This window comes from Lissotriton vulgaris, unplaced genomic scaffold (assembly GCF_964263255.1).
Source record: "Lissotriton vulgaris unplaced genomic scaffold, aLisVul1.2 SCAFFOLD_1206, whole genome shotgun sequence".
NCBI lineage: Eukaryota > Metazoa > Chordata > Amphibia > Caudata > Salamandridae > Lissotriton > Lissotriton vulgaris.
Window position 1 is genome coordinate 82,978 of NW_028246660.1, and position 19,588 is coordinate 102,565.

The 19,588-nt window shown below is 45.9% G+C and overlaps 1 protein-coding gene across 3 annotated transcripts in view; it reads left to right on the plus strand.

Moving 5' to 3' along the window:
- The first annotated feature begins 847 nt into the window (after window positions 1–847).
- The window catches only part of VWA5B2 (von Willebrand factor A domain containing 5B2), a 275,105-nt gene continuing 256,364 nt past the window's right edge, over window positions 848–19,588 (plus strand). For 2 of the 3 annotated variants that reach the window (XM_086949475.1, XM_086949474.1), the window contains exon 1: window positions 2,040–2,174. The gene's annotated coding sequence lies outside the window, so the exon portion shown is untranslated. Of the gene's footprint in view, window positions 2,175–19,588 lie in introns of all 3 variants that reach the window. The other variant, XR_015304972.1, reaches the window with a different exon arrangement.

Here is a 19,588-nt window from a genome sequence, read left to right on the forward strand (position 1 = left end):
TTACCTCTCTCTGCCCACCCCCGGAAGCAGGCTGGGTCTGCCCCGTGCTCAGACCAGGGAGCAGAGGCCAGAAGCCCTCGCCTCACCCCTCCCACCGCGGCGCTATCTGTACCCGCCCCGGGTGCCATCGGGAACCGCGAGGACCAGTCACCGACCAGCCAGGGCTCCTCCTGCCCTGTGGATACTGGGCGAGCTTCTCTCAGCTTCACTCCCAGTTTACACACCACCCGGGGGAGGGTGGAGGGTGTTACAGCTGTGCTCCCGACGTACAGACCTCTGTAACAATTAGGAGAAACTTCCGGCGTCTACAGACCACCCAGGACCTGAGGGAGTCTAACGTCTGCGGCACCACCGACACACACAGACCATCCGTGGACCCCAGGGAGGGAACCCACTGCCTGCTGAGCTACCGACACACACAGACCATCCGTGGATCCCAGGGAGGGAACCCACTGCCTGCTGAGCTACCGACACACAGACCACCAGAGGACCCCAGGGAACCCACTGCACCACTGACACACACAGACCACCCGAGGACCCAAGGGAACCCACTGTCTGCTGAGCTACAGACACAAACAGACCACCGACGAGTCCAGGGAACCCACTGCACTACCGACACACACAGACCACCCGAGGACTCCAGGGAGGGAACCCACTGCCTGCTGAGCTACAGACACAAACAGACCACCGAGGATTCCAGGGAAGCCACTGCACTACCGACACACACAGACCACCCGAGGACTTCAGAGAAGCCACTGACCGTTGAACTACCGACACACACAGACCACCCGAGGACCCCAGGGAACCCACTGCCCCCGTCAGCACACACAGACCACTTCTGGACTTCGGGGAGCTCCTGCCTGCTGCACGACCAGCACACATACCACCCCAGAGGAAGCTGTCACCTGCTGCCCTCCCAGAATATATACACAGACCGGGACACCTAGAAATGCCACTGCCTGCTGCCGTCAAAGCATAAACACAGCTCTACCTGCCAGGCACTGCCCGCAGACACCTGCCTGTTACTACCAGCAGACGCTCCTGCCTACTGCCCCTCCCATTGCACACACACCGCCCCAGGGCATCTAGAGAGACTGCTGCCTGCTGCACTCCCAGCATAAACACAGCTCTGCCTGCCAGGAGGAGAGGATGCCTGCTGCCCTCCCAGCATAAAGACAGCTCTGCCTGCCAGGAGGAGAGGCTGCCTGCTGCCCTCTCAGCATAAACACAGCTCTGCCTGCCAGGAGGAGAGGCTGGCTGCCTGCTGACCTCCCAGCATAAACACAGCTCTGCCTGCCAGGAGCAGAGGCTGCCTGCTGCCCTCCCAGCATAGACACAGCTCTGCCTGCCAGGAGGAGAGGCTGCCTGCTGCCCTCTCAGCATAAACACAGCTCTGGCTGCCAGGAGGGGAGGCTGCCTGCTGCCCTCCCAGCATAAAGACAGCTCTGCCTGCCAGGAGGAGAGGCTGCCTGCTGACCTCCCAGCACACACACCGCCGCAGGGGGGCGCTTCCTCCTGCACTGCCTGCATAGATACACCTTTCGGTACCAGAAAAGCCTGCCTGCTGCCCTCCCAGCGTGTGCACATCTGTAACCACCAGAAGAAACATCTGCCTGCGGCGTTCCCAGCAGACACAGCTGTAACTACCATGGGACACTAGTGCCTGCTGCCTCTCCCACTGCATATACACCGCCCCAGGCAGCCGGAGATACTCTGCCTGCTACTCTCCCAGAGTATACAGACCCCCCTGTACATCTGGGGAGACTCCTGCCTGCTGCCCCCCTCCCAGCACACTCCACCCCAGGAGCTCAGGATAAGGGCACCCCAGGGGCTCAGAAGTGGGCCCTGCGCCTCCCGCTTGTGCACGTGTAGCTGTCAGTGGAAGCTGCTGCCTGTTGCCCCCTCCCCGACCCATGCAGCCCCCCAGGAGAGCAGGTGATGCTGTTGCCCTCACAGAGCACGCACCTCTGTGACTATCCTGCAAAACTACCACAGCAACTCTCCCGAAAAGTACAGCACCCCAGGGGGCCAGGAGGCGGCCCTCCTGCACCCCACAGCCTGAGCACCCCGCGCCCAAGAGGGAACAGGAGTCAGACGGTGGAGGACCCTCGCGGGGTCGGGGGTGAGCCGGTCAGCACTGGACAGCAGCCCTGCAGCCTCCGCGGGCACCCACGGTAAGGATGCGCATGCGCGGGGTGTCATGGCTCAGAGTGTGGGTCGAGGGAGGACGCTGGGGGGTCTGTAAAACAACAGGCAGGTCAAGGTGGGGGGGGGGGGGACTCAGAGGGAGAGGGGGCTGAGGTTGGCTAGTAACGTGGGAACTGGGCCATAGCTCGAGGTGAGGAGAAACCAGACCGTACAGCGAGATACATTTACATATCACTTTAATCCGCCTCTATACAATGAAAAATTGCAGAAAAAACAACTTTATGTACCTGTATCGGCCTTGTGATGGGAGATTCTTTCCTCTCTACGCTTGTAATGTTACGCACCATACAAATGGTTCAAACTAGGGGTGGGCGGAATTTGCGTAGTTGCGCTTCGCAAAGCTCTGTGAAATGGTAAAAAATCTCTGCGAACACGCAGAGTTCAGCGAACATGCGGAATTGCTTGTCCCGCCCGTTCGTGATGCGTTTTTCCTGTTCGCGAACGCTGTTTGCGTGCTTGGGGAGAAATATTCACGAACACGCATTTTGAATGCGCGAACAAGTAAAAAATGCTGTGAAATCGCGGATCGTGGAATTTTTGGCAATCCCGCGTTCACTGCAGAACGCAAAATTACCCAAATTTCACAAATTCGGCAAGCAGAATGGAATATACCACCCAGGCCTAGTTTAAACGCAGGGTTCTGCAAGTGATCATCTATCAACAGCCATTTCATGTCACCATACTCAATGGCATTAATCATATCGACCTAGGCATTATCAAAGGCGCGGGCGGCCCTTCCGGCATATGTACCTTTGACCAAACGCGGATGAAAGATCGCTGTTGTATGTGCATAATCCACTGAACTATCTCACCGGAAGGGCTGCCATGATTACTCCCAAGAGAGGCCACCTCAGAGGATGTTCACACTCTCTTTGAAAGTTTCAGTTATTTGGTTTTAAGTTTTAATATCCATGTTGGAAAATGGTCTTAACAGTGCTTCGTAAAGAAAGAAAAAAAACTTGTTTTTTTATTGAGAAGACTTTAATTGGAGATGTTACAATTGCTCCCTGCCAAATATATTTAATCACTCTCGCCCTCCACACTCACGGCTGATAAGGTACAACCTCAGAACGTTTTCACGTACTACGCCATTACGTAGCCAAGATGGCGGCTATAGCTCCAAGTAGTTTATATGGGGAAAATGCTCTCCGATAGACTCAATTTCCGGTGCATTTGGAGTGCCCATGTTTATGGCACTTCCTACCATGTTTCCATAACATAAAAAGTGTATTTGTAAAGCACCCATTCACCCGTAGGCATCTTGGCGCTGAATAACAGATGTTTATTGCTACCCAACTCAATGGTACTCATTTTATCAACATCAGATGGATGAAAGGCTGCTGGGGTTTGAACCTGTGACCATTAGGTCGAACACAGGCTGCTGCAGTGGACACATTAGTCCACTGAGCCACCAGACAGTGCCTTTCGCACTGTATTTACAGCACAGGATAAACACCTAGCGATAAAAATCCACGCAAACGGCACCACATAACACACTCCGTCACTTGCAGGACTCTGTGTGACGCAGAACTCCGAGAACTCCGCCCAGGCCTAACCTGAACTTCATCCTTCAAGGGCTTGTTTCTCCTTGGCCGCTGTATCCACTCCACCCGAGCTGTATGACCTTCACTCCGGGGCTGTCCCATCATGTCTGGGGTAGAGTCAGCAAGCAGCCCTGCACTAGTCACAGTGCGCTCATATCTAGGTCCCCATATATGTTGACATCAGACAGACAGGAAGCCCCGCCCCCTCCTAATTATGTTAGAAATGCCTCTCCTTTCGAACAAATGAGACACTTAGGAGCCAGGAAACTTCTTGATCAAGTCACTTCCCTGAGCCTTTCAGTCATGGTCCCACCTGGGTGGACTAGTTGTTTGCAGAGTTAACAATCATTGGCAAAGACAGCAGATTGTGCAGGTATTTTTGATACATTTTTTAAAAGAAGCCTGCTGCAGTGAAAAAAACTAGGCAGCCATTGTTTGCTTTTGAGATGTAAAATAGTCCCCCATCTATTGCAATGCTACCACTCCATAGGAGGTGGAAGGATACAACAAATAACCAATAGTGTTAGGTGAGCGAGTGAAAACCGCTCTGGGTCATGCCAAACTCAACTCTCTGTATATTTTAAAGAATTGGTAACAATTGGTCTTGCAGAGAGCTGCACTGTCAAGATAGACTTACACATGTCTGGCAAAGGCCAGCAGAAAGCCCTGGAGGTTGCTGTTTAGTGTGGTGCTTTAACCCCTTGGCTGCAGCGGTAATTCCGCCGCAGCGCCAGGGGGGAGGGGGCCCGTGCGGCGCCGCCATGCTCGTGACGGAACCACTCCGTCACGAGCTACGGGCGCGCTGTGATTGTGACGGAGTGGCTGTGTCACGGCCCCGCCCGCTCAATAGAACGCTTAGCGCAGGCACGAAATCGCTGCCGCGCAGGCGTGGCGGCCGGGCCGTGACGGAACCACTCCGTCATTAGCACAGCGCATCCGTGGCTGGTGACGGAGTGGTTCCGCCACCAGCACACAAGGGGTTAATGACAGGACTAAATATCCCTGAACTTATAGAGCTCTCAGGGGAGCACGACTCCCATCAAACACGGTGTGTTTTTTGAACCCAGGACGGCCAGCCTGTCAGGGATAAGCCTGCTTCACAGGCTGCTGCTTGGACCAGGCGCAGGGGTGACAGGTGTGGGTTAGACCTGGATGTGTATTCCAGGTCTCAAGCCAGACCTGTGGAAAACACCGTTAAGGACTTGCTGTAGTTGGATTGACGCTAGGGAAAAGACACCAAGGCAAGGTGGCCTTTCATAGGATTCTCTGAGGGGGTCAGGCACAGCAGTTACTATCCAATGTGACAATGTTCACAATGCATTCATTTGTGCAAGAGGGGGGTGTGTTGTTTCAGTCGGTGAATGGGAGCACAAGTTTACACACAACACTGATGTGAACACAATTTCCTCTCTCTCTCTTCTTTCTCTCTTTTCTTTCTTCCTTCCTTTCTTTCTTTCTTTCTCTCTTTTCTTTCTTCCTTCCTTTCTTTCTTTCTTTCTCTCTTTTCTTTCTTTCTTTCTTTCTTTCTTTCTCTCTCTCTTTCTTTCTCTCTCTCTCTCTATCTCTCTCTATCTCTCTATCTCTCTCTCTCTCTTTCTTTCTTTCTTTCTTTCTTTCTCTCTCTCTTTCTTTCTCTCTCTCTCTCTATCTCTCTCTATCTCTCTATCTCTCTCTCTCTCTTTCTTTCTTTCTTTCTTTCTTTCTCTCTCTCTTTCTTTCTCTCTCTCTCTCTATCTCTCTCTATCTCTCTATCTCTCTCTCTCTCTTTCTTTCTTTCTTTCTTTCTTTCTTTCTCTCTCTCTTTCTTTCTCTCTCTCTCTCTATCTCTCTCTATCTCTCTATCTCTCTCTCTCTCTTTCTTTCTTTCTTTCTTTCTTTCTCTCTCTCTTTCTTTCTCTCTCTCTCTCTATCTCTCTCTATCTCTCTCTCTCTCTTTCTTTCTTTCTTTCTTTCTTTCTTTCTTTCTTTCTTTCTTTCTTTCTTTCTTTCTTTCTTTCTTCTCTCTCTCTCTCTCTCTTCTTTCTTTCTTTCTTTCTTTCTTTCTTTCTCTCTCTCTCTCTATCTCTCTCTATCTCTCTCTCTCTCTTTCTCTTCTTTCTTTCTTTCTTTCTTTCTTTCTTTCTTTCTTTCTTTCTTTCTTTCTTTCTTTCTTTCTTTCTTTCTTTCTTTCTTTCTTCTCTCTCTCTCTCTATCTCTCTCTATCTCTCTCTCTCTCTTTCTCTTCTTTCTTTCTTTCTTTCTTTCTTTCTTTCTTTCTTTCTTTCTTTCTTTCTTTCTTTCCTCCTTTCTTTCCTTATTTCTTTTTCTTTCTTTCTTTCTTTCCTTCGTTCTTTCTTAACTTCCTTCTTTCTTTCTTTCTTTCTTTCTTTCTCTTCTTTCTTTCTTTCTTTCTTTCTTTCTTTCTTTCTTTCTTTCTTTCTTTCTCTCTTTCTTTCTTTCTTTCTCTCTTTCTTTCTTTCTTTCTTTCTTTCTTTCTTTCTTTCTTTCTTTCTTTCTTTCTCTTCTTTCTTTCTTTCTTTCTTTCTTTCTTTCTTTCTTTCTTTCTTTCTCTCTTTCTTTCTTTCTTTCTCTCTTTCTTTCTTTCTTTCTTTCTTTCTTTCTTTCTTTCTTTCTTTCTTTCTTTCTCTCTCTTTCTTTCTTTCTTTCTCTCTCTCGCTGACTTTCTTTTATATAAAGTGGGCGGAGGCCCTCTTGGGTACATGAAAAAGCTCTACCACTATTATCCCCAAGATTGCCACAATCACACTGTCTCATGGAGGATTCAATCCAGAGGCTAAAAGGAGGAATAACCTTGTGCCTTTTGTCTAAGGATCAAATCCCACTGAGTTTAATTATCTTGGATGAAGGGGACCAGACCTGTACTGGTTGGTGGCGGTGATTTAGGTCCTTGAAGGCCAACCATGGCAGAATAGAATGGATGCTTTCTATAGCTCCTTTATAAGATTCCATAAGACCATATATATTGTAGCTAGGGGTGGGCGGACAACTCCGGTCGGCCCACGAAATGTGCTGAAATTTGCCTGTTCCGTTTTTCGCGAAGTAGGCGGAGCAGGCAAATCTCCGCACACTCGCGGCGGAGTGGAGTTGGCCTCCCACCCGCCTCCCACCCACGCTATTAAAACATTTTTAAAACATCTATTTAAAAGACCCATAAAACACATTACCTTATCAGTGGCGTCCCCGGGCTGCCCTTGTCTGCTATCGTGACTTCTTCTTGAAAACTGCACATGCGCGGGCGCCTGCGCATTTCTCCCGATGAATGCGTATGCGCGGGTGCCTGCGCATGTGCGGTTTTCATGAAGAAGGCGCGATGGAGGAAGAGGGCAGCCTGGGGACGCCGCCGATAAGGTAAGAAGTTTTCTGGGTCTTTTAATAGATGTTTTTAAATGTTTTAAAAACGTGGGTGGAAGACGGGTGGGAGGCAGGTGGCGCATAGCGGAGCTACGCGGATTGTGCGGAGATTAGGTCCATCTCCATGGCACTCCGCCCATCCTTAATTGTAGCCTTGTTGTCCCTTTCATTGAGAACGAGGAGGGAATGTGCTTTTGTATGAATGCTCCCTCCTGAAATAGTGCTGTATTTTTAGGTTGAGCATTCAAGACCTCTTGTGTATACTTTAGTATATACTTATATGTGTATGTACTTTGTGGGCCCTGGAGATCAGCCCCAGGACTTGTCTGCTTCCGCTCAGGGACTTTTTTGTCTGCTGAACTGCCTCTATTCAACTGTCTTGATATAAAACGTCCAATAGAGGTCAGTAAAATACCAGAATTGCTTCCTGCTGAGGGACTTTCTTTTTTAAATGTTCTGGCAACTGCCTCTATTTAACCGTCTTGATAGAAAACGACCAGCAGAGGTCAGTAAAATACCAGAATCACTTTAGCATTCTCTAGATTCCAGTCCATAGAAATTGTCTTCCACGAGCACTCGTAGACATTAATATTTTTTCAAATCTTGTATTTTCAGTGATATGACCACCGAAAGCCCCACTTTTATAATGAAAACAGAGCTTTGGACGATACCATTTCCCACTGAAAGGCAATATTTCTCTCCATGTGTTTCCATACCTGGCGTGTCACACAGTTTGGTGCTTACTATCCCTCCATGTTAAAGATCAGTAGATGTTTCAGCACACATGCTAATGTGCTGCATAGCTAAATACATATAAGGTCCCAAAGGCGCGAGCGATTGCATTGCAAATGCTTGTTTTCACTGTCATTGATAGCTGCCAACAAGGTAAAATGACCTTTCTTTTTTCTCTACTAATGCAACTCTTGTTTTCTTCCTATTTTCTGTCTGGTGAAATTCACAAATCCTCTCACCCAGACAACTGCCCTGAAAAGTGCCGGTGGGACTCTGTGAAAGGTTTTTGCTTCATGCATTGATTGCCTCCATATAAGGAGTTGTTTTAATTCTGTGTGGCCTTAGCTTGGTATACAAACATGATTCAATCCAAAGCAATCTCTGAAACCCCAGAGGGGGCAGTCGGTATACTTTTATCATGTCAAAGGGGTAATTGTATTCATGTTTTGCCACTTAATCGGTACGTCTACTCCGTCTGGTGTGGCTGAAAAGCATATTGGCCACGACTGTCTCAAAGAGGCGATCTCGGACCCTCATGAGACATCCCATTTCCAAGCCATATTTACCTAAAGAAGCTAACATCGAGACCAGCCATTGTTACAATCCAGACCTCTGTTGAAAGTAACTCTTGAGCAGCCTCCTTGCAGGGTTCCACCCAAGCAGAGGGATGGAGTTAATGCTGGTGGGTCTGGTGGATATTCTGTTCCCAGTGGGTGTCATTGCTTTCATTCTGTTGGATTTTCGTGCACCAGTTGGCACAGTCCGCCATGCCACGGTGCGGACCAAGGAAGGCCTTGATGAGGTCACCGGGCCTAATATAGATCCATTTGATGTGTAGGGTGGAGGTGGCCACCCCTCTGGGGCCACTAATAATCTAATCTGTGAGTCAGCCAGCCTAAGTGGCATTTTATGAGTAAAACATCAAATTTCAAAGGGTGGAGTAACACATCAACCTTCAATAGGTTAAGTAACACACCAACTTGCAATAGGTGGAGTAACATACCGACTTCAATAGGTGGAGTAACACACCAATGTTCAATAGGTGGAGTAACACCAACTTTCAATAGGTGGAGTAACACCAACTTTCAATAGGTTGAGTAACACACCGACTTTCAATAGGTTGAGTAACACACCGACTTTCAATGGGTGGAGTAACGCACCAACTTTCAATAGGTTGAGTAACACACCGACTTTCAATAGGTTGAGTAACACACCAACTTTCAATAGGTGGAGTAACGCACCAACTTTCAATAGGTTGAGTAACACACCGACTTTCAATGGGTGGAGTAACACACCAACTTTCAATAGGTGGAGTAACACACCGACTTTCAATAGGTTGAGTAACACACCAACCTGCAATAGGTGGAGTAACAACCCAACGTTCAGTAGGTGGATTACACCAACTTTCAATAGGTGGAGTGACACACCAACTTTCAATAGGTTGAGTAACACACCAACTTTCAATAGGTGGAGTAAAACACCGACTTTCAATAGGTGGAGTAAGACACCAACTTTCAATCAGCGGGGTAACACGCCAACTTTCTATCAGTGGAGTAACACACCAACTTCCAATAGGTGGAGTAACACACCAACTTTCAATAAGTAGAGTAACACACCAACGTTCAATAGGTGGAGGAACACACCAACGCTCAATAGGTGGAGTAACGCACCAACTTTCAATAGGTTGAGTAACACACTGACTTTCAATAGGTGGAGTAACACACCAACTTTCAATAAGTAGAGTAACACACCAATGTTCAATAGGTGGAGTAACACCAACTTTCAATAGGTGGAGTAACGCACCAACGTTCAATAGGTGGAGTAACACACTGACTTTCAATAGGTGGAGGAACACACCAACGTTCAATAGGTGGAGTAACACACCGACTTTCAATAGGAGTAGTAACACATTAACATTCATTAGGTGGATTACACCAATTTTCAATAGGTTGAGTAACACACCAACTTTCAATCAGTGTAGTAACGCACTAACTATCAATAAGTGGAGTGACACCCCAACTTTTAATCGGTGGAGTATCGCACCACCTTTGAGTAGGTGGAGTAACACACCAACTTTCAATAGTTGGAGTAACACACCAACTTTCAATAGGTGGAGTAACGCACCAACTTTCAATAGGTTGAGTAACACACTGACTTTCAATAGGTGGAGTAACACACCAACTTTCAATAAGTAGAGTAACACACCAACGTTCAATAGGTGGAGGAACACACCAACGTTCAATAGGTGGAGTAACACACCAACTTTCAATAGGTGGAGTAACACACTAACATTCAGTAGGTGGATGACACCAATTTTCAATAGGTTGAGTAACACACCAACTTTCAATAGGTTGAGTAACACACCAACTTTCAATCAGTGTAGTAACGCACTAACTATCAATAAGTGGAGTGACACCCCAACTTTTAATCGGTGGAGTATCGCACCACCTTTGAGTAGGTGGAGTAACACACCAACTTTCAATAGGTGGAGTAACACACCAACTTTCAATAAGTGGGCCCCTTAATTCTGCAATTTTCCACCTGCATGGTGCGTAAGGACTACCTTATTTTCAAGAAACCCACAATTAAAGCTGACCACCGTATTGCCTCGAAATTGGGTTAAGTAAATGTCTAGTGGGTGTAAAAATAAAAGGTGAGAGTTAAGTCAAATGAGAAATGCGGTGGACACCAAAGCAGAGGTGAATTACACTTTGAAACAAGCATTGACAAAGCCAACAGGTGTAGATTTGTTTGCTAATGCACATTAATTAAGGCATGCAAAAGTGTGCATTTGTGCATGTGTTAGGAAGAAGGAGCAGGCAGAGGGAGAGAAAGATAGTCCCTCATGCATTGCAATGCATGTGTTCCACTAAAAACGAAAGAATACACCTTTACAGCCAATAGCATTAGGTGAGAGAGAAATGTTGCTCTGGGCTGAGCCAAGAAGATGAAGTGATTGACAAAGTATCAAGCCAATGGCTGAAAGAGGCTGGCCGAAAACACCCAGTCGTTGAAATGTGCCGTGTATATATTTCATCAGGTGGGAAGTCATTCGAGGGGCGGAGCGGACCTTTGAGTATCAAAAAGGAGGCAGGACTTACCATCAGCTTGCTTAGAACCTCCTGTCATTTGGGCGCTGAGGAAGGCTGTATGAGCAGCCAAAATGCATTCGCCGTTTGAAATGAATAAATGCTGCTTCCAAAAGTTTCCCCTGCTGTGGCCTCTGCTCTCTGTCGAGGAGGGGTTCTGCTGCATATATGTATATATATATATATATATGATTCGTACAAAAAAAGCCTGTGAAGCCCTCTAAAACAAGGAAGGCCTTCACCAGGTTGAATTCAACAACATGGAAAATATCACCCACTTGATAAAAGTAGTGGAAACCATTGCTATTGGAAGATTTCCCAGAACTGGTTCCAACAAGTCCCATTGTTGTCTAGATTGAACATATGCTGGTGCTTCATCAAATTTCCTCCACTCCCAGAGATCACGTGACATTGGTCTGGCCCGGGAAACAACACTTACAACGCAACTTTTACAACGCACTATCTTTACAACAAAACTTTTACAACGCAACATCCATTACAACCCATGCCATTACAACGCAACCATTACAACGCATGTCACTACAATGCATACCACTACAACGCATGTCATTACATCGCAATCATTACAACGCATACCATTACAACGCATACCTACACAGTTAGAATAGTAATTTTTACCCCTACACTATCCAACACTTACCCTACTGTTGCACCCCCTGGAGTTAGAATAGTAATTTTTACCCCTACACTATCCAACACTTACCCTACTGTTGCACCCCCTGGAGTTAGAATAGCAATTTTTACCCCTACACTATCCAACACTTACTCTACTGTTGCACCCCCTGGAGTTAGAATAGTAATTTTTACCGCTACACTATCCAACACTTACCCTACTGTTGCACCCCCCCAGGAGTTAGAATATTAATTGTTACCCCTACACTATCCAATACTTACCATACATGCAATGAAATGGTATGCCTTGCAATGGTATGCGTTGTAAATGTAGTATGCGTTGTAGTGGAATGCGTTGTAAAGGTAGTTTCAAAGAATTTGTTGTAATGGCTTGCGTTGTAATGGAATGTGTTGTAATGGATTTTGCGGTGTAAAAAATGCGTTGTAAAGGTATGCGTTGTAAAAGTATGTGTTGTAACGACATACATCTGTCTGGCCCCTTCTCGTTTCTCTGATTGGTAATCTGCAGGGTCCCCCAGGGCCCATCCTTAAGTCTCTGAAGTACTTAAACAACCTCTTAAAGGCCACTTTTGGGTTCAGTTGTTTAATTGTGGCCATTATAAAAAAATCTTTCTAAATTAAGATGAAAAGAGATCTTTAGAGCGCCGGCTCCCCTTGATGCTGGGGAAAGGCTAACATCTTGAAGCTGATAAGTCACAAAAAGGAGATTGTGTTTTTTGATGGAGACAAAAACACTGCACAACCTGTAGAGGAATAGGCAAGTTCTTTCTTAAATCTGGCGGGTCCTTCCTTCAGTCTTTCTACCACCGCACCTAGGGCCAAATTTATCAATGTTTTTTATCGCCCCTGCACCACGCAAGGCGGCGCAGGAGGATGCAAAACCTAGATTCAAATTTACCAAGCCACGCAAGGCCACCCTGCATGGCTTGGTTAATCTGGTGTAACACCAGGCCATCAAGTTTCTGCCTTGCATTGCATTGCATGGTGCGGTCGTTACATGGATGGAGTTTGGGTGTTCCAACGCACCCACTCATGTATCTTATACATTCCCCAGTTTACCAACACTAGTAGACTTGGGAATGCATCAGAATTATACGCCTTCCCACCAGAGGTGAGACGAGGAGAGATACCTTTGTTTATCGTTGATTCCCTTTTGTATGCTGTATTCTGCAGCCCACATAGAAAGAGGAACATGCCTCCCGAGGAATGTTCTTGAGCAGGATGGAACCCCTTCTGCACAAAAATAATCTCGCCGACAATGCAGGCGCTCTTGCAGCTGAAACATTCTACCCTGCCGCAAAAAATTCCAAATCACTGGAAAAAAACGTTTTCTGGTTGTTTTTTGTGTTGCATTGTCTAACCAACCTGATTAACTAATTAACTAGTGCTGAGGCAACCAGGAAAAGATTGCAATCCTGTAGATTGTGGCGTGAATGGGGTTATGCCAGGTCGTATCTACACATGTCACTTCCTGTGACTTTTTCTCCACTATTTCTTCTCTAGACCGTGGGTTTTCACTTTCTGTTGCTGGCCCCCGCATCTTTACTCACTGTCCCTTCACTTAGAGGCCAGGACTACCTGAAGTTCAGTGGTAACAGTAAATTCTACAATTTTTTGGAGAAAGTGCCAAATCCTGAGGAGAATCCACAGGTGGAATGGTGGGGGACATTCGCTGGTGTCTATATCTCCAGATTTTATTCTTCAGCCATAAATTGCCGTATGTTCTGTTACCACCTAATTCCAAATCAGACTCTTAGGAGCTGTAATGTAATGTATTCCCCAGGATGAATCCGCGACCGGATGTTGCTTTTCCACAACTGGCGGCTCGTGAAGAACCTACTTCTCTCCTTGACTCCTATTGGCCAGAACTGTCCTCTTCATTAGATTTCTTGTAATAGGGTTTGCTTGGGGCTTTCTCAATATCCCCTTGTCTGCTACCAGGAGGTCAGCGGCCCGGGTCATGGTCTCAGTATCCACACACAAGCACAACCCCCCCATTCTCAGGCGACAGATGGTATCTTCCAACTAGTGAAGGGACCTCTTTTACAAATCCAAGGCCTAGATTTATTAAGGCGTATGTTACCGCTCGTGTAGCACTAACAGCATGGAGCGGATCTTGTGAGCCTTTTTAAAGGGTCATCCAGAGAATTATGTCACAACCCAACCAGAATTCATCAGTGGAACATTCCGCAACCCTTATTGTTCTTGTTGATGATGTAAAATTGGATAAGGGGACAAGCTTTTTACTGGATGCCTCCTTTAATGGGGAGTAAGTCGACACAATTCTTTGCATCGCTTTAAGGCAGTGAATACCCCCCTAAACTTATTATTTTGGGGGGATTTCTCCTCCTAGGTCTAAGCTGATGACTTCTATGTCCTTAATAGCTCCCCCAGAACTAGTGGGAGTTTCTTGTCAGCATCTGGAAGTCACCTAAGGGCAGACAGGCAGAACAGCATGCTCATTCAAGAGTTTGGCGGCTCGATCATCCCCCACTCCAAACCCCATCCCCACCCCCGCAACCACGATCAATGACTTGGCTTTTTCTTGGATTAATTCTGTCACATTAGCTCGTGCTTTACGGGTCAGCCAATCCGTCATTTATGGAAGATCCAAGGAAGTACAGGTCATATTTCCTAGAAATTGACAGAGCGATAAGCTGCAGCAAATTTTGCAGCACATAGAAAAAGCAAAAACGAGGAGAAATAAATAATAAATAATAAATGTATTTCCGCTTGTTGCGCCATTCTAACGCCTGCTTTGCACGGCGTTCGTTTGTGACGCTGCCACAGATTTACACCTCCTTGTAAATCTGTGGTAACGTCAAAAAGCAGTGGGTATTGCGGTGGAACGCCCACAGCAACATCCATTGCACGCCACTCTAACACGGATACCTGCGTGAAAGGGTGCCGTATTTACAACGCGGCGTTAAGCCACAAAAACTGGCTTAATGCCACTGTGTAAGTATAGTGCGGAACGTCAAAAAGATGATTTTCCGGTTGCACAATCCCTTTGTAAATATGCTTCTATGTGTGTGCTCGTGCACCCTATAGATAATCTGACGTTAATAAGGTTTGCACCGTTGTGGGAAGTGTGACACCATTTTCTATCGGGGAGAAGCAACTTTCTTGGAAAGAGGGTTAGCATGAGAAAATACGCAAGGCTCAAGGGGCCGCAAATCCCATGAGCTTACTCGCATCCTCTACAGCTGCTCATTGCACTGTAATTGCATCTATATCGCATTTAATTGACCTGGCGAGGCATTGAAGTGCTTTATGCCGGGCAGCACTCTGCACCGGAACCCAAGATTAGTGGTTAATCCGGTGGTTATAGTTGGTTATGCAGTTTTCATTGGAATAGCAATTAATGTGTTTCACCCACTTGTTTTGGGAATCTTAATTGAGCTCTGGTCACTGGAGAGGGGCTAGAAGCGAAGGAGTCCGGAGGAAGCGCTAGAGGACTCGTTTCTTGTACATTGGCGTTGCACATGTGCTTCCTCTGAAGGACGCTGCCCCTGGTGCACTACAGCAACTCATACATTTATAAAGCGGGGGAAAGGGCAGGGGGGCCACTAGGTGCTAAGAGCACTGCGCCGACCCACCCTTAAAAGTCAGAGTAGGTGACAAGCGGATTAAAAAAAATAAAGAGTATTAAAACTCCAGCATTACCAGAATAATTACTCTGTGCCACTTGTCATGTATTTGAAGCATACAGGCTGAGAGTCTTCGAGTAGTTGAAGGAACCGCCACTCCAGTGCCACAGCGGACATTGCGTCAGATCTACGTCATGCAGGTTATAGCGGGGGCACATGCTGCCAAACACTGGAGCCCTGGTCACTTGCCGCCACTCCTGTCAAACTCACGCTGCACATACGTGTCAGTCACCACTGCTCCTGGCCATGTATGTGGTCTGGGTGGACAGACCTCTGCCTTCAGCCTCCTTCCAAAGTTGGTAGGACCTTGCATCATTTGAGGCCACGACTGCACAGACAACATCTGTATTTCTAGGCCCAAAGGTTCGCTGCAGTTCCATGGGGTCACCGCAGCAAGCGGCTCCGCCCTGCTCCACCGCCACATGCACTGGTGCACTGTGGTGCGGACCACCAACCCTAGATCTCTCCTGAGAAAACATGTTAAGAGCAGGAGCCAATCTGGGAACAGCCACAGGCTTTTCCTGGAGATCAATCTTGGATCTTCTCAGCTAATCCTGGACAAAGCAGAGGTCACTTCTTCAGAAGAGCTGTTCTTATACTTTTCTGTGATTTGTGTGAAGGTGAAGGGAGCCCCTTGGGAATCCATTCAGGCAGGACCCAGTAGTAAAGAACAGACAACATTGCAGGGATCCATTGTAGGAAAATTGCCATGGAAATTGGGGCTAATGTAACAGCAGCAACTCGATTGACTGAGCGGACCGCTCTCCTATTTGAGTCAGGGCGGGACAGAGATGGGGAGCGTATTTTTGGGGAATGATGGGGTTCACTATTGAGGGCCTACCCTGAGTTTAGACAATCACAGACATAAACTGAAGAACATCTTTAGGTCCTGGTGAGGGCACCTCAGAAGGTGTACGTGACGGGTGCCCATGTTTCCTGGGTCATCCCGGGTACTTGAACGCTGGATTTGGTATGGCTCTCCAGGAGCCAATCAGGACAGTTTTTGGCACGATCACTCTTGAGGCAGAAGGCTACAGCACTGTGAGCTGTCCATTCGAAAGGTCAGGATCTGTAAAACCATCATGGTGTCTATCAGCGACTATGTGTCCCCCAACTGTTGTCCATGACTACATTCAAAGAGGCGCTTCGTGAGGTGTTGGTGTACCGCACTGGTTGTATCCATCTGTATTGTACATGAGTGTGCACCTGGGCTCTAGAGTGGGTATATGCTGTTCTCAATCATGTGATGTCTGTAGAAGGTGTAAACAGATCTCAATTTCTCAATGTTTTCCTCTTTTATTAATTCCATTTCCATGATGCCAAGAGCTGCATTTACACACAGTGACTCTTTAGCCTACCTCTTGTTGTCTCAACAGGTTTGAGTAGCTCTGCTTCACTCACAGTCCCCACTTCCCAGCATTCCTTGAGGTCACACAATGCTATTTTTGTTGCTACCACATAGTGTGTTAGACAGCTTTTTGTCAATGCTGGTTCGTGTGTCACTCTTTAGTATTTTAGGTCAGTCTGTAAAACATGCAGAGTTAGAAATGCCAGCTTTTTGTATTTGGAAACATGTTTTCTACTTTTTTATTTTTATTTTATTTTTATTTATAAAGTTTTATATGGCGCGAACATGATCCCGAATGATATCAGAGCTCTTTACAATAGTTGCAGTAGACATCAAAGGAATTTTTTCTTCTTACAATTCTTGCTTCGCAAAATAGTTCCATAGGGCCCTTCTAACAGTATTTGTCAAAGTTGTTCTTTCACCACGGGTGTTGTTCTTCTTTGAGTCGCAGGTAGCGAGTAATGACGTGTTGTGTTGAGATTTGTGCTTATGACGTGAGTTAATATCTCAGTGGCACTGTGTCTTTCTCCATCCTGGTTCAGAGGATGTGGTCCTTGTTTAGAGTGTGATGGGCACATACTCCATCACAAACTTGAGGGGTTTGCTGTCTGCCTTATTACAAATGCTATAGGGTATAATACACTTGTAATACAGTGGACTGGATTCCCGGCCCATTTTGCGACAGTGTAATCCATCCACTAAACCTGAACTCATGCCTTTTGTGTTTTTATGAAATAAAAGCCTGGGGCTGGGTGTTTTATAGCATTGTCACGTGCATGTGTTTAACTCAGGTGTTGCTTGCTTTACTTTTTTGTATGTACTATATTTTGTGTTTGTTACCACTGTTTAATCCTCACTTTGTACTGAGTTCTCCCTGGCTCACATTTAGACCTTCCCTCCCATTCACAGTCTGTGACTTGTGTAGACGTTCAGCTCCTCTCTTGCTTGTGCTGACTCTCCCTCTTTTACCCTCATTCTTTCTTGAGTTCTTCCATAGCACTGACCCTCACTGCTTCATTTTGCTGGTAGTGTCAGTGTGACGTATCCCAGGGTAACACCCTGCTTACCTGAAAAAACCCTACACTTAGTGCAGAATCATGTTATTATATTACTGATAATAAAAGTTAATGAATGACTATAAAAATACAAAATACAATTAATAAAAAAGACCTCAAAGAAGCTGGTTACTTACAAATGTAAATACTTCACCATCTATTCATGTAAAGGATATGATATATAAGTGTTAAATAACTCACACTTAGAAGTTACAATAAACCTTGAATGTGAATCTTTTCAGATGTAATTGTTTACTGTTTGGATTGGAGTGTATATTGTTAAGTGCGTCAAGCTATGTAAAGTAAAACAACGGATTAAATAGCACACAAAGTAATATGTCAAATGTATAAATAGGAACTGAGTGATTGGGAAAAGCAATAAGAAAGACCTCATCCAAAATATCAGTGAAACAGCATTTGAAAATTCTTGTGCTGTGCTCGTGGGTTTCATTATTTATTTTTTATCCCAAACTCTTTTTTTTCTTTTCTTTGACGCTTTTTGAGATTAGCATATTTGAGCCTTTTGCTTCCTTTTTCACGATGGGCTGGGATGCGGCCTGAATAAGTACCAGTGGCTGACATTATTTCAAGCATTACTCCCATCACTTTTTTGTATACTTTAGTGTGTCACCCTAAGTGGGCGAGGTATGCCCAGATGTGATTCCCGTACAGCGTACACACCGTGCCACTGGAACCAAACAATACCTGGCTGATCAGCCCTACCTAGGCCCTAACCAGTCCAGGGTTGCTTGTGTTCCGGATCAGGTAGGACTTGGCCGGCAGTTTGGTCTGGACTGTTCCCATGAGGAGCAGGGTCAAGACTGAATTGCATATGGCTGGGTCCAAACTGAGGAGGCATATTAAGCAAAATAATGATGAACTGAGATGCGGCACAAGTGATTACCAGTGGCTGACATTAATTCAAGCATTCCACCCATCACTTTTTGCATACTTTAATGTGTTACCCTGAGTGGGCTCTGTATGCCCATACGTGATTCCCCTGCCCCCTGTGCCACTGGTTCCAAACAAATACCAGGCTGATGAGTCCTAACTAGGGCAAAACCAGTCCTAAGTTGCTTGATTTCTGGTTGAGGGGGGACCTGGCAGTTCTGGCTGGACTGCTCCCATTGGAGCAGGGTCGAGACTGATTTGCATATGGCTGGGGCCAAATTGAGGTAGCATGGTGTGCAAAATAACTATGGAACTGAGAGGCAGCCTTGAGTAATTACCAGTGGCTGAGATTCATTCAAGCAGTCTGTCCATCACTTTTTATATACTTTAGTAGTAGTAAAAAAGCCTTAAAAATGGTTAAATAAAAAAAATACACCTTTGATTATATTCTAAAGCCCCAATCGTTACGAGTTGTACTAGCTTGAAACATATCTCAATATATTACACCCATTGAGACAAAACACCAATATTTGCATGAAGACATTGGGGCCAATTCACAGAACTAATTTAAGACAAAATCCTAAACTTACTACTTTTGGTATCGACAGAAGTTAGGATTTTGTCTTAAGTTTGTCTTAAGACAGACTTAAGAGAGACTTAAGTTAGGATTTTGTCTTAAGTCTGTCTTAAGACAAACTTAAGACAAAATCCTAACTTCTGTGAATACCAAAAGTAGTAAGTTTAGGATTTTGTCTTAAGTTAGTTCTGTGAATCAGGCCCAGAAGAAATATCAAAAGTACAGATCCAGATATTTTCCCCTGATTTTTAAGGAGTCTATTTCTTTTATGACACTCTTACCAGTATAATTTAGCTCCCCTTCCTTTATTCTCTTTCAGTTTTACGTTCATGGATTACAGTCCTCTCCGCGACTAATAGATCTCTAATGATCCAATTAAAATCCGGTTTGCTGACCTATTCTGGACTTTCCTGATCAGTGGGAATGACCATTGGAAGAGTGAGTGAAACAGGAAGAACTTTGCCCATGGGAGTTCTCCCAGCTGCCGTC